General features: G+C 43.7%; 1 protein-coding gene across 2 annotated transcripts in view; it reads left to right on the forward strand.

The window, feature by feature from the left end:
- The window catches only part of vac14 (vac14 homolog (S. cerevisiae)), a 214,195-nt gene that overhangs the window by 184,800 nt on the left and 17,281 nt on the right, over nt 1–12,114 (forward strand). The gene's annotated exons all lie outside the window — the stretch shown is intronic.

Genomic DNA, 12,114 nt, shown 5'->3' on the forward strand with positions numbered 1-12,114 from the left:
CTGGTTAATACACTCAAAGGACACAAAGTGCTGGGGTAACCCAGCAGATCCAGACCTTTCTTCAGACTGACTGTAGGGAGGTGGGGAGGGGAGAAAGCTGGAAAAGGGGAGGCAATACAAAGTGTGGAATCACAGAGGGGGAGCTGTGCCCTCTCTCACTGCTTCGCCTCTAAGAAGAGTCTCAACCCTGAACGTCACCTAGCCATGTTCTCCAGAGATGCTGCCTGGCCTCCTGAGTTACTCCAGCACTTTGTGTCCTTTTGTTTACAGCACCATCAGCCACTTTATTCCAAGACCCCGGAGAAATTGTACCTCGTTGCTCTTTGAAATCAATTTTACTATTTGTTTCTGTCTCTCTCTCTCTCTCTCTCTCTCTCCATAGAAACATAGAAAATAGGTGCAGGAGTAGGCCATTCGGCCCTTCGAGAATATCCTGTACCTGCCTTCTCTCCATACCCCCTGATACCTTTAGCCGCAAGGGCCACATCTAACTCCCTCTTAAATATAGCCAATGAACTGGCCTCAACTACCTTCTGTGGTAGAGAATTCCAGAGATTCACCACTCTCTGTGTGACTCCTATGGTCCAACCAGCCCTCCTCCCCTCCCATAGCTCAAAACTGTGTCTGCTCTGTTACATTCCTTTACACTTTCTGTTGCTTAATGTGTCAATACCGCCGTCTTTGCACCAAACACCAGGAATTAATATTGGAAGAGATGACCTGAGGCTAATATTCTTAAGTAGAAAAAGTATTGGTTGTTTTTTTTATGTTCAAGAGTCAGGAGTGTTTAATTGTCAAATGTACCAGTGGCAAAGTAACCCCGTGTGATGATGACAGTATCTATATGAGTGGAAGTTTCAAAGACAAAGAAAGCCAAAGTTAAGTAATGTTTTCTATATTTAATTCCCTCACCTCCTGAACTAACGGCAGAAGTCACCCTCCTCGTCACACAGGACAAAACCTGCCACATGCAGTGCTCTGTAATTTGTGTCAACATTGATCGATCTAACGAGAATTTATGTGGTTAATTTGTTCTTTTCAATCTCCAGCAATAAGACGATAGTAATGGTAATTAAACAGCTTGATTCCATTATAATTTGAGGGGAAAAACACAAATTCACTGTGGGATCCCTTGGGAACTTTTCTATATTCCATTAGGAGAAGGGCAATTTGAGCAGTGATGGGAGATGTTGCTTTGTTTTGGAGCCTGGTGAAGTAATCACTGGACTAAATTTGGCAATCCTTGGGGGAGGGAAGGAGAGCAGCTTCCAAGATATCTGGCACAGCTGATGGAAAATGTCTGCCCTATCCTCTTAGTTACTATAATAGTGTTTGTAATTTCTGCCAGAGCATTCTTACTCAAAATTCTTCACCCTATTTAGTTTTAGTGCGGGTGGTGAATATAATTCATTGCATTACGTCTTTGTGTAAATAAACTACACAGGGGGAATGTTCACAGTTTGCTTCCACTTTATAGGCTGCCTTTCTGTACTTCTCAACATTTTCCTTCCCCCTCCCCTCCCCTCCCCATCGCGAAAGCACCAGCTGCTGATTGTCTGGGTAAGAGACCCCATTAGTTTAACAAGATGAGCCTGCCATCGCTTGCTTCAGATTCCAGCCAGAGAGTTTTCCTTTCTCACGTTACAAAGCTAAAAATAGCAGCCCCAGGAAATTACAGACTCGGAGAAAACAATCTGACCCGTTCTTTAACCTGCACCTTTTACAGGCTGTAACACCAGGGTGATTACTTAACAAAGTTTAATTCCCTTGATTAAAGGATCTGGAGTATTTGCCTTTGTACCGTTCACCTCCACACTTGCCGCCTCCCATTTCCATCTTTTCTAGCTATGGAAAGTCAAAATTCTACAAGGTCAAAGTATAAAGTCTATGTGATTTGTATCTTCTCTCAGTTACAGTTTTGATATGACAGTTCTCTATATCTACCACCTCTGTTTTCCTCACAACACCCTGTCATCTATATTTCCCCCATGTTGCTCTGATCCTGAGCAGTTCCATTTGCTCTAATGAAGATGATATGTGGGGTAACTTCCACACAAGTGAGGGAAGTTGGAAGGAAGGTACGGGTTGGTGTAAACTACTGTTTATGACTGACGCCATGGCGAGGCACACAATGAATGGCAAGAAAATAGGAAAGATGTCACTCACTGCCTCTTACAAGCTGTCTTCACTCCACTGTTGCAAAGGTGAAAATGGAAAAATAATGTTGATGCTAGAAATCGGAAATAAAAACAGAAAAGGTTCAGGCTTTTATTTAGGACATGCTTGGATCAAGGTAACAGGCAGAATATACTGTATTTTTAGATTCCATATGAAAAGAGAAACAGAATTAATATTTCTGCTCAAAGACCCTTCATCATTCCAATGGTGCTCTGAGAAAGGACACAGCACCGCGAAAGTTTATTGATGTTGTGGAGCATGAAGGAGTACAGACACTCCCTGACTTACGTAACAGACGACTTATGTGAGCTTGTACTTATGTAAGCAATTCTTGAAGCTTGGTAGTCTCGATTGCAGAGCGCTACTGTACATGCGGCCGTTTCCGCAAGCTGTTCTCCTGGACGCTCCCAAATGGTCTCCGCATCGTAGTCCCCCGTAGTCTCCATGTCGGAGCTCCCTTGTGGTATCCACATAGGAGCTCCCCCACCGTCTCCGCGCCAGTACTCCTCCGTGGTCTCCGCGCCAGTACTCCTCCGTGGTCTTTGCGCCAGTACTCCTCCGTGGTCTCCGGAGCTCCCCCATGGTCTCCACACCGGAGCTCCCCCATGGTCTCCACACCGGAGCTCCCCCGTGTTCTCCCACATTGTCTTAGAGTCGAATAGTAAATGTTTGCGTGTGGAGTAGCACTTTTGCTTCTGACTTACGTAACATCTGACTTGCACAAGGGTGTAAGTCTCTTACTTGCATGAGGCACATAGATGCAGATAAATCACACAAAAATAAAACTTAAACATAAATTACTCATAAAATTCCACGATACTGTAAAAAGACTACAAATAAAAAAAACACGTATATTAAAAAAAAAAATTAAAAAAAAATATTCCATGGCAGTGCAAGGGGTGGACGAAGTAGGATTAGGGTAGTTCAAGAACCTAACAGTTGTTAGAAAGTAGCTGTTCATGAACCTGGTGGTGTGCGACTTCAAGCTTTGGGCTCAATCCACCACTCTCTTCAATTTCTGTGCATTTGAATTGCCGTAACAGGCCGTGATATAACCAGTCAGGATACTTTCTACAGTACATCTGTAGACCTTCCTTGGAGTAATCAGTGACATGCCAAATCTATGAATGAATGAATACTTTATTGTCACATGTGGCAAGTCACAGTGAAATTCTTTGCTTGCATACCCAAGGTATGCAAAATAAAGGGTGCTTACAAAGTACAGGTATCCCTTTTTTCTACTAAGAAAGTAGAGATGCTGGTTTCCCTTCAATGTGATTACATCTGTGTGCTGGGCCCAGGTCATATCATCTCTCAACCACCAAACTGGTGAATGGTCTCCCAACTTCCCCTTTCAGAAATCAACAATGTAGACTTTAGAGATACAGCGAGGAAGCACGCTGCCCACCAGATTTGCACCGACCAGCGATCACCCTGTACACTAGCACTGTCCAACACACTGGGGATGATTTACATTTTTTTATTAACCAAAATTAACCTACAAACCTGCACGCTTTGGAGTGTAGGAGGAAACCGGAGCACCCGAAGAAAACACACGCGGTCACAGGGAGAACATACAAACTCCGTACAGACAGTACCCGTAGTCGGGATTGAACGCTACTTCTCTGGCTTGCAGCAGCTCTACTGCTATGCCACTATGCCGCCCTTAATTAGTTCCTTGGACTTGTTGACATTGAGCAAGAGGTAGTTATTGTAACACCAGTCAAACGCGTTTTCTATCTTCTGTACACTGACCCGTCACCACCTGTGACTTTGCTAAGCACAATGGTGTCGCCAGTGAACAGTAGAGCTGTGTGTAGCCACACAGTCATTGCTGGAAAGAGAATAGGGCAGGGGCAAAGCAGATAGCCGTGAGGTGCCCATGTGTTGAATCAGTGATGAGGAGATGTTGTTATTGATCTGCACCGATTGAGGTCCGATGAAGAAGTTAAGGATGCAGTTGCAAAGTGAGATACAGAATCCCAGGTCTTGGAGCTTGGAGGAGAGGATAATGTTAAACACTGAGGCGTAGTTGATGTACAGCAGCTTGACATGCATGTTGCTGTTAACCAGCTGGTGAGTCTGCTGTAGTGATAGGCAAATTGAAGTAGATTCAGTAACATAGGCATGACTTCCTGAAGGCCACCTAGCACACTAAGAGACAATTCCGAGTTTAGCTGGAGTCACACCTGCTTATAACGGGCATCTATCACAGACTTCTGGTTGGGGAGATTCAGAATGTTTTTGTACCTACATACACAAACCTATTTATCAAGTCAATGGCATCCATGGCAAATTCATTCAGATCTGCTGTTGAGTTCCTGAGCATGGCCAAGTCCATCGTCTTTAAGCAGTCCCATAACCGCCCTTCTGCTTCTCCTGATCAGTATTTTTCAGCCCTCTTTGCTGGTGCAACACTCTTTAGTCAGGTTCAGTCACATTTCCCAAAGTACACGCTATGGATTGGAGTGCTAGGTTTACTTGATGGCGATAGACCAGTGGTTGAGTGTGTTGGGTCCTCTGGTGCTGAAGGTGAGGTGTTGACAGTAGTTGGTAGTTACCTCTGTATGCTGGCTTGGTTAAAGTCCCCAGTGACGATGTGGAAGGTTCTGTTGTGTGCTGTTTTGAGGCCGTATGTAGCTTACAGTCAGGATGACGGCAGGGAACTCCCTCGGTAGTAGAATGGCCGGTACTTAACCATCAGGAGTTCCAGACCGGAGAGCAGGAATGAGATAATACCGCCATGTCCAAGCACCGTGACTATTTTAACGTGAAGCAGGCGCCGCAACCCAGATGGGAAAAACCCTCAGGCTGGAGCTCTCTGTCCAGAGAGTTTGGTGTGAGCCATATCACTGTGAAACAGAGTACATGGTTGTCCCTCGTCTCTCTGATGAAGCAGTCTTGATCCTGAGTCTTCTATCTTGTTCTACAAATGTACATTAGCCAGAGGATGCTGGTGGGGGGGGGGGGGGGGGGGGCGTGGTTTGCATGCCCTGATAGTTCAGTCTTAGCTGAAGGTCTCCTCAATTCCGGAAGTGGGTCGCTGCCCAGGCAGCTGCGGCTCGCCTGCAGTCCGTCTGTCTTTTTGTTTTTTTTGTCTTGTTGGACGTATGTTTTAGTGTATTTTTAGTTGTGTATGTGTGGGGGGCTTGGGAAACTTGTTTTAGTCTCTTCCTTTGTGGGGATGCGACCTTTTCCTTGTCATATCCCTGTCTCCATTTCCGTCTCCGTCTGCGCTGAGGCTTAATCGCGGAGCTAGCGGCCTCCAACTGGAACCGACCTCGAGGCTACGGAGGCAGAGCCAGGACTCACTATCGCGAAGCTGGCCGACTTCGGAGCTGTGGTGGCACTGCAGCAGTGGCCTGACTTTGGAGCCCCGGAGGCTTCGGCCGCGGGCCCAGTGGACGACAACATCGGGAGCTCGTAGGTCCCAGGTTGGTGACCAATTCTCCGGAGCTCCCGCAACAACAGCTTCATCCACTGGACTACAGGGTGGCAGCTTCGTCCGGCACAGGCCGCGGAGTTTGAACCGGCCTATTACAAATCTCAAATTGGAGTACAGAGGCAAATAAATAGATGATGGGTCTTTGTCCCAAACGTTATGGAGGGCACTGTAACCTTGGATGTGTGGGAACATGACCTAATGTTCCACTTGAGAGGTTGCTGCCAATTCAGTTGGGGGGGAGGGCATCAGTGACATGAGGTTAACCTGACCTGCTACAAATCTGAGCCACATCCATTGCTCCTTTCAAAATGCTACTTATTCCAACTGAGAATTTCTCCTTTTCTTCCCTTGTAAGCATACTTCATCCTACAAAGGTTCCAGTGGGAGAAGCTAGGGCCAGAGTCAGGACTCGGGAAAAGGTTTGGGACGAAGCCAAGGCTTCTATATCACACGGAGATAGATGTTAAAAAAACAGCTGTCACAATCTGATGGTCATTGCATTCCTCCAATCAGTCTCATAATTTAAACAAATTGAATGGATTGCTTTTAGAAGAGCATGGGAATTGAGTAAGCAGTTCAAACTATTAAAGCTTAATGTTATTGCGGTATACAGCACAGAAACAGGCTGTTTGGCCCATCATGTCCATGCTAACCTTTTAGCCCCTCTGTATCAATCGCATTGACTGCATTAGGTCCATATCCTTATATGTCATGCCTGCTGAAGTGACTGTCCAAATGTGTCTTAAAGGTGGCAATAGTATTTGATTCCACCACCATCTCCAGCAGTGAATTCCAGATATCAACCACTCTCTATGAAAACTTTCCCCTTAAGTCTCTTTGAAACTTTTTACATAATCTTCTGTACTTATTAGATTCCTGCAAATGGCAGCCTTTGCATTCCCACTTATCACCCTCTTGTCGTGGTGTCCACATTTACTCACACCTCTCTCCACCTGGCTCCATCAGCCCTATGTATTTTGTCCACCTTCGCTCGTGATATACCTGCTTCTGTCTCTGAACAGCACCCACCCCCCACCTCCCACTCTGCTCCATATGCCCGTCATCCTTCATCCCTCCTTGGCCCCCCCCTACCAGGCCCTCACCCTCTCTTTACCGGTTATGGTATGATTTGACCAGATAGTATGCAACACAAAGTTTTTCACTGGATCTCTGTACTCGTGACAATAATATACCAACCTTTCCTGTGCTGATAAAATGATCCATATTTGCTATCATTCTGCTAAATCCACATTGAGCAATCTCTCCGGCATTACTATTGGGACTGTCAAAATATTCTACATAATGTAATATCTGTGACTTTTATCATGGCTTTAAACTTTGGACTTTAGAGATGCAGCGTAGAAACATGGCCTTCAGCCTGCGCCGACCAGCAATCACCCTGCACGCTACAAATATCCTACACACTAGGGACAATTTACAGAAGCCAATTAACCTACAAACATGTACATCTTTGCAGTGGGAGGAAACCAGAGCAACCAGAGGAAACACACGCTCACAGGGAGAACGTAAAACCTCTGTGCAGACAGCACCCATAGTCAGGATCGAACGTGGGTCTCTGGCGCTGTAAGGCAGCAACTCTACTGCTACACCATTGTGCCTCCCTTGTGTCTGTGTATCTGAACAAATCCAGACCCTTTCCATGTATTGAGCTAGCCACTTCAGTGCCATGTCTAGAAAATGGGCACACTTCAGTTGAGATGTTATTCCAATCTCCATTCTGCCCTCCTAGATAAATGACAGATTTTGCAGCTATTTCAAGAAATGCTCCAGAGGATTCTTACCTGCCCCTTCTACAAAATAGCTAAAAAACAGACCTACTATTGATGAAACCTAGCTGTGCTCAAATTGATTCTTGTAAACAGCATTCAGAAAGCACTTGTGTGAGACGCTACATGAAAAATGTGTGGCAAACTTCAGGCATAATGAAAAGCATTGTCGGGAGAAATACATATTTCTGGCTTTGTACCTTCAAGGAATTTTGTGTCTGAGCCTTCTGAGCTCTCTTGTGGATTTTCCTTAGGCCAGTGGGTGGTGAATCTGTGGAATTCTTTGCCACAGAAGGCTGTCGTGGCCAAATCAATGGATATTTTTACGGCAGAAATAGATAGTACTTTGGTGTCCAAGGATATGGGGAAAAGGCAGGAGAATGGAGTTAGGAGGGAGAGGATAGATCAGCCATCATTGAATGGAGGAGTAGACTTGATGGGCCGAATGGCCTAATTCTATTCCTTATGACCTTATGACAATTTCCTTTATGTTGAGCAGTGATTCCTATTCAATATTGTCCATCAAAGATACAACAATGAGCATTATTCATAGCAACTTCTGCAAAGACGGGAGATATGCCTCCAGACAAGTAATTGACCCTTTCCCAGTGCTGGAAGATTTATGGCTGTTTTTTATGCGTTGCTGAAGTACAAATTAGTACCTGTAGCAGGGAAAAAAGGGGTAAAATGTAACATTTTTACAAAATTATTGCTTTTGGTGCATTAAATCACTGGTTACCAAGGTGATGTTCTGAAAATTGGCTGAGTGCTGTTATATATCAGTGTTACACAATAGGAGCCTCAATATATCTGTTAATATGACCAACATTCCCACTTCGAACACTGTAAATACAAAATTAAACATGGGATTTGTTTATATTTTAAAACGTTTTTGTTAATTTCATACTTACCTGATGTCATAAGGAACTAAATGTTCTCTACTGTTTGTACTCGATATCAACACTAAGTGCTTGAAACTCAGATGTAAGATATATAAATACAGAGTCAAGGACCTTTCTCCTGTTCCAGCAGTGTTCCTCAGTAACAAACCTCTAGCAGAGAGCACCCAACTACATACATCTCTGGGCTCCAGAGTACTGGACTTCGTTTGTAGATGTTGCACTTGGAGCTTTGGTTCTTCTATGCACAGCAAGCCTTGAAATATTGAACACATTTCCCACCCAGATCTTAATAGTCACCACAGCAACGTGATCCAAGCAGCATCTTCCCTATAAACTCTGGACCACCAACTTGTGCCATCTCCATCGTTATATAAAATACGTGTGTAGCCTTGGAAGTTATATCAGAAGATGATGCACTCGGGATACCAAACCCATCACAGCTTTATATGTTACGTTTCCTCATCACACACCTGGCTTCAGACCCGCTTCTGACTCCATACACTCCATACATATAGCTCACATGACCGATGAGTGAGCTGAACCATTGGGATTTCCAAAGAATGGAATACTGGATTATCAGAGTTTTACTGTATTACTAAAGTGCCGTTGTTGTGTAATGAGAAGCATGGCAGCCCAATCCGTGCATAGCAAATCCCACCAACAAAAAATTGCCATGACTGACTAATTTCTAATGATGATGCTTGGGCTATGAAATTACTTCCATTGGAAGTTTTACATCCACACTAGTGAGCACTTTTTCTTCTCTGCCCCCCCCCCCCCCCCCCCCCCCCCCCCCCCCCCCCCCCCCCCCCAATGTGGCACTCCCTTTGTACAGCATTGGAGTATTAGCCCAGGTTCTGATTTGGCATAAGGTACACACATAAATGCTGGATTAACTCAGTGGGACAGGCAGCATCTCTGGAGTTTCGGGTCGAGACCCTTCTTCAGACTAATCAGTGTTGGCATTCCTGGGTTTGGGACCTGACCCACTTAGTTACTAAAACCAATAATTAGTCCACAAGGAATTTAAATGTATTATTACCATTTTACTACGAGCCAGTTGTTCCTTGGTCACCCAGACTAATACCATCTTTTTAAATACCAGATTAATTTAATTAACTGAATTAAAATTCCCCAGCTGCCAGATGGAATTTGAACTTGTTTCTCAGGAACATTAGTCCAAGTTTGCGGATAACTGATCAAATGACTTAACTGCTGGGCTGCCCGAATAACATAGCAACGTGAGAATGGAGTGCTAAACGCCAAATGGTCAAGTCACCAAATGACTGGAGTCGTCTCCTGTTGAGGTCAAGGAGAATGTATTTTAAACCCATTGTGTGCTGAATGCATAAATGTTTTTGCCAGAGCCATCATGTAGAGGCATGTCGCATTCAAAGCAAAAAGATCTGCCATGCTCCCATCACAAATCCCAGCTGTTGGAACATGGGATGAGACCAGCTGGTCCATTCCAAGATAACTTTGAACATTACTGTTCACTTCCCACATGTTGCAATGTACACTGCAGCCAAGAACAGCCTTGTTGAAGGCATGCAGAGAGTTAGCAGGCAGCAGTGAATTCCAAAGTCGCACTACTTTCTGGAGCGTAAAATAGTAAAGAGAAATATTTGCCTTTCGATATTTGCGTGGTTTAAACGTAGACCCACATCTTATTTATTAAACTGAAATGAGCTACAGGTAAGCCGTCCAGTGCTTTTATTATTTCACAGACTACTGTTAGATTGTCTTGATATCTGCACTGCTCGAAAATAAATAAACTTACTATAAAACATTAAACCACTCCAACTTACAGACATATGAACGTGCTCCCATATTATTTAACTCATAAGTTTGATGTAGATACATAAATTCTATCCAACGAATGATAAACTAGTTTCCTCTCACTCTCCATTTTTAGGAATTGTTCTTTCTTATCGGTCTCGTGATTTTGATGCCATTCAGAACAATTTTCTGGCAGTATGATTACTGTGTTAGATAATTTCAGTGAATTTTCCACCAAATCAACTTAAGGATGATTATAAGAACTCAACCCATTGGGTACCTGAGGACAACCTGTAACTAGTTAATCTAATTATCATTCATTATCATAACACTTTTCCAAGCCACCCAGTCACCTACCATGTGGTGGATGGGAGATGGCGGAGTGCAAGCTGGGAAAATACTTAGGGCACGTTGTAAGGAATGACGTATAATAATGGGATGATGTCCACAGATGTGGTTTATCTCAGCCATGGTTTCCTTTCCTCCATACTGTTCTAAAAGGAAGTCGAGCAAACTATCTCCAAAGGGCGTACGTCTCATTTCTTTTACACTTTGTATCTTATGGCACTTTATAGCCAATGAGTTACTTTTGAAATATATTCATGATGATAGAAGGGCAAAAATAACTAATCTGTTCACGGCAAGATTCTGCACCGACTGATCTGTAATTAGTGATGTTGAGAAGGGAAGGCTGTTGTTAAGGACATCAGGAGGAACTCCCTGCATGTAAAACACTACTGGATTTGTATATGAACCGTAAGCACATTCATAAAGATGCATAAAGTCTCTATTCCATGTAGCATAGGAGGATGAGGGGAGAACTTATAGAGGTGTACAAAATCATGAGAAAAATAGATCGGGTAGATGCACAGAGTCTTTTACCCAGTAGGGGAATCGAGGACCAGAGGATATAGGTTCAAGGTGAAGGGGAAAAGATATAATAGGAATCTGAGGGGTAACTTTTTCACACAGGGTGGGTGTATGGAACAAACTGCCAGAGGAGGTAGTTGAGGCTGGGACTAACCATCATTTAAGAAACAGTTGGACAGGTACATGGATAGGACAGGTTTGGAGGGTTATGGACCAAGTGCAGGCATGTGGGACCAGGGTAGATGGGACATTGGCCGAATTGAGTCGAAGGGCCTGTTTCCACACTGTATTACTCAATGAGCTGTGGAAAAGCGGCACTCCCTGAATTATTCCTCGAGTCAAAATATTCCAGACATGAGGAATGAGGAAGCAAGAGGATGATTGAAAATAGAATGGTCAAACCTCAGTTAGTAATGTAGTTAAGAGGCAGATAATAAGAAAATCTAAATGGGACAGATGAGTACACTAGCTGGAGAAGACGACATAGCAAAGAGCAGTAGTAAAATTGGCCAGATGGTAAAAAGACAAATATTTTTTATCTTTTATCCACTGACGCCTTGACTTTGCAATGCAACTCTGTAGTGAATCCATATACACTGTTCAATGTTCCAGTTTTTATACAATCACAGTTTGTCTGTAGACTAAAACAAATTTTGAATTGTTTACTTTCATCTTGGCAACTGATTTAGTTGCTCAGTTTTTAAATCTTTTAACCATTGCTTTCCTGCTGTATGTGTGACAATTTAAGCAAGTCTAAAACATTGCAGAAATTATTATTCAAAAGTGAATCGTGGTACATTGGAACACTCTCAGCCCTGGATCATACAAGGAAGCACAAGACAGTGAAGAGCCAGGCTACACAAATCAAAATTCTGGTGTTTAAGGTTCTGATGAACATGGGCATCATGAGTTAAACCAGAGTGTGTGCCCATTTCCAGTGCCAAGCATTTTTGCAACTGATGTGGACAAGATTTTTTTTCAGAATTTATTCTTCCCTCTTTTGGTTCAGAGTTCTCTCTTTCCTCGCTCCCAGGAAGAGCTAGCACCTGTGCTTCAGCCATTGCACATGTGGGATGGCTCTAGTCATCTTTTCCTACCTCTCATTTAAGTTTTTGTACATTTTGGATAATGCCTGCCATCCAAGACTGTTTCT

Source organism: Leucoraja erinacea, chromosome 17 (assembly GCF_028641065.1).
Source record: "Leucoraja erinacea ecotype New England chromosome 17, Leri_hhj_1, whole genome shotgun sequence".
Classification (NCBI taxonomy): Eukaryota; Metazoa; Chordata; class Chondrichthyes; order Rajiformes; family Rajidae; genus Leucoraja; species Leucoraja erinaceus.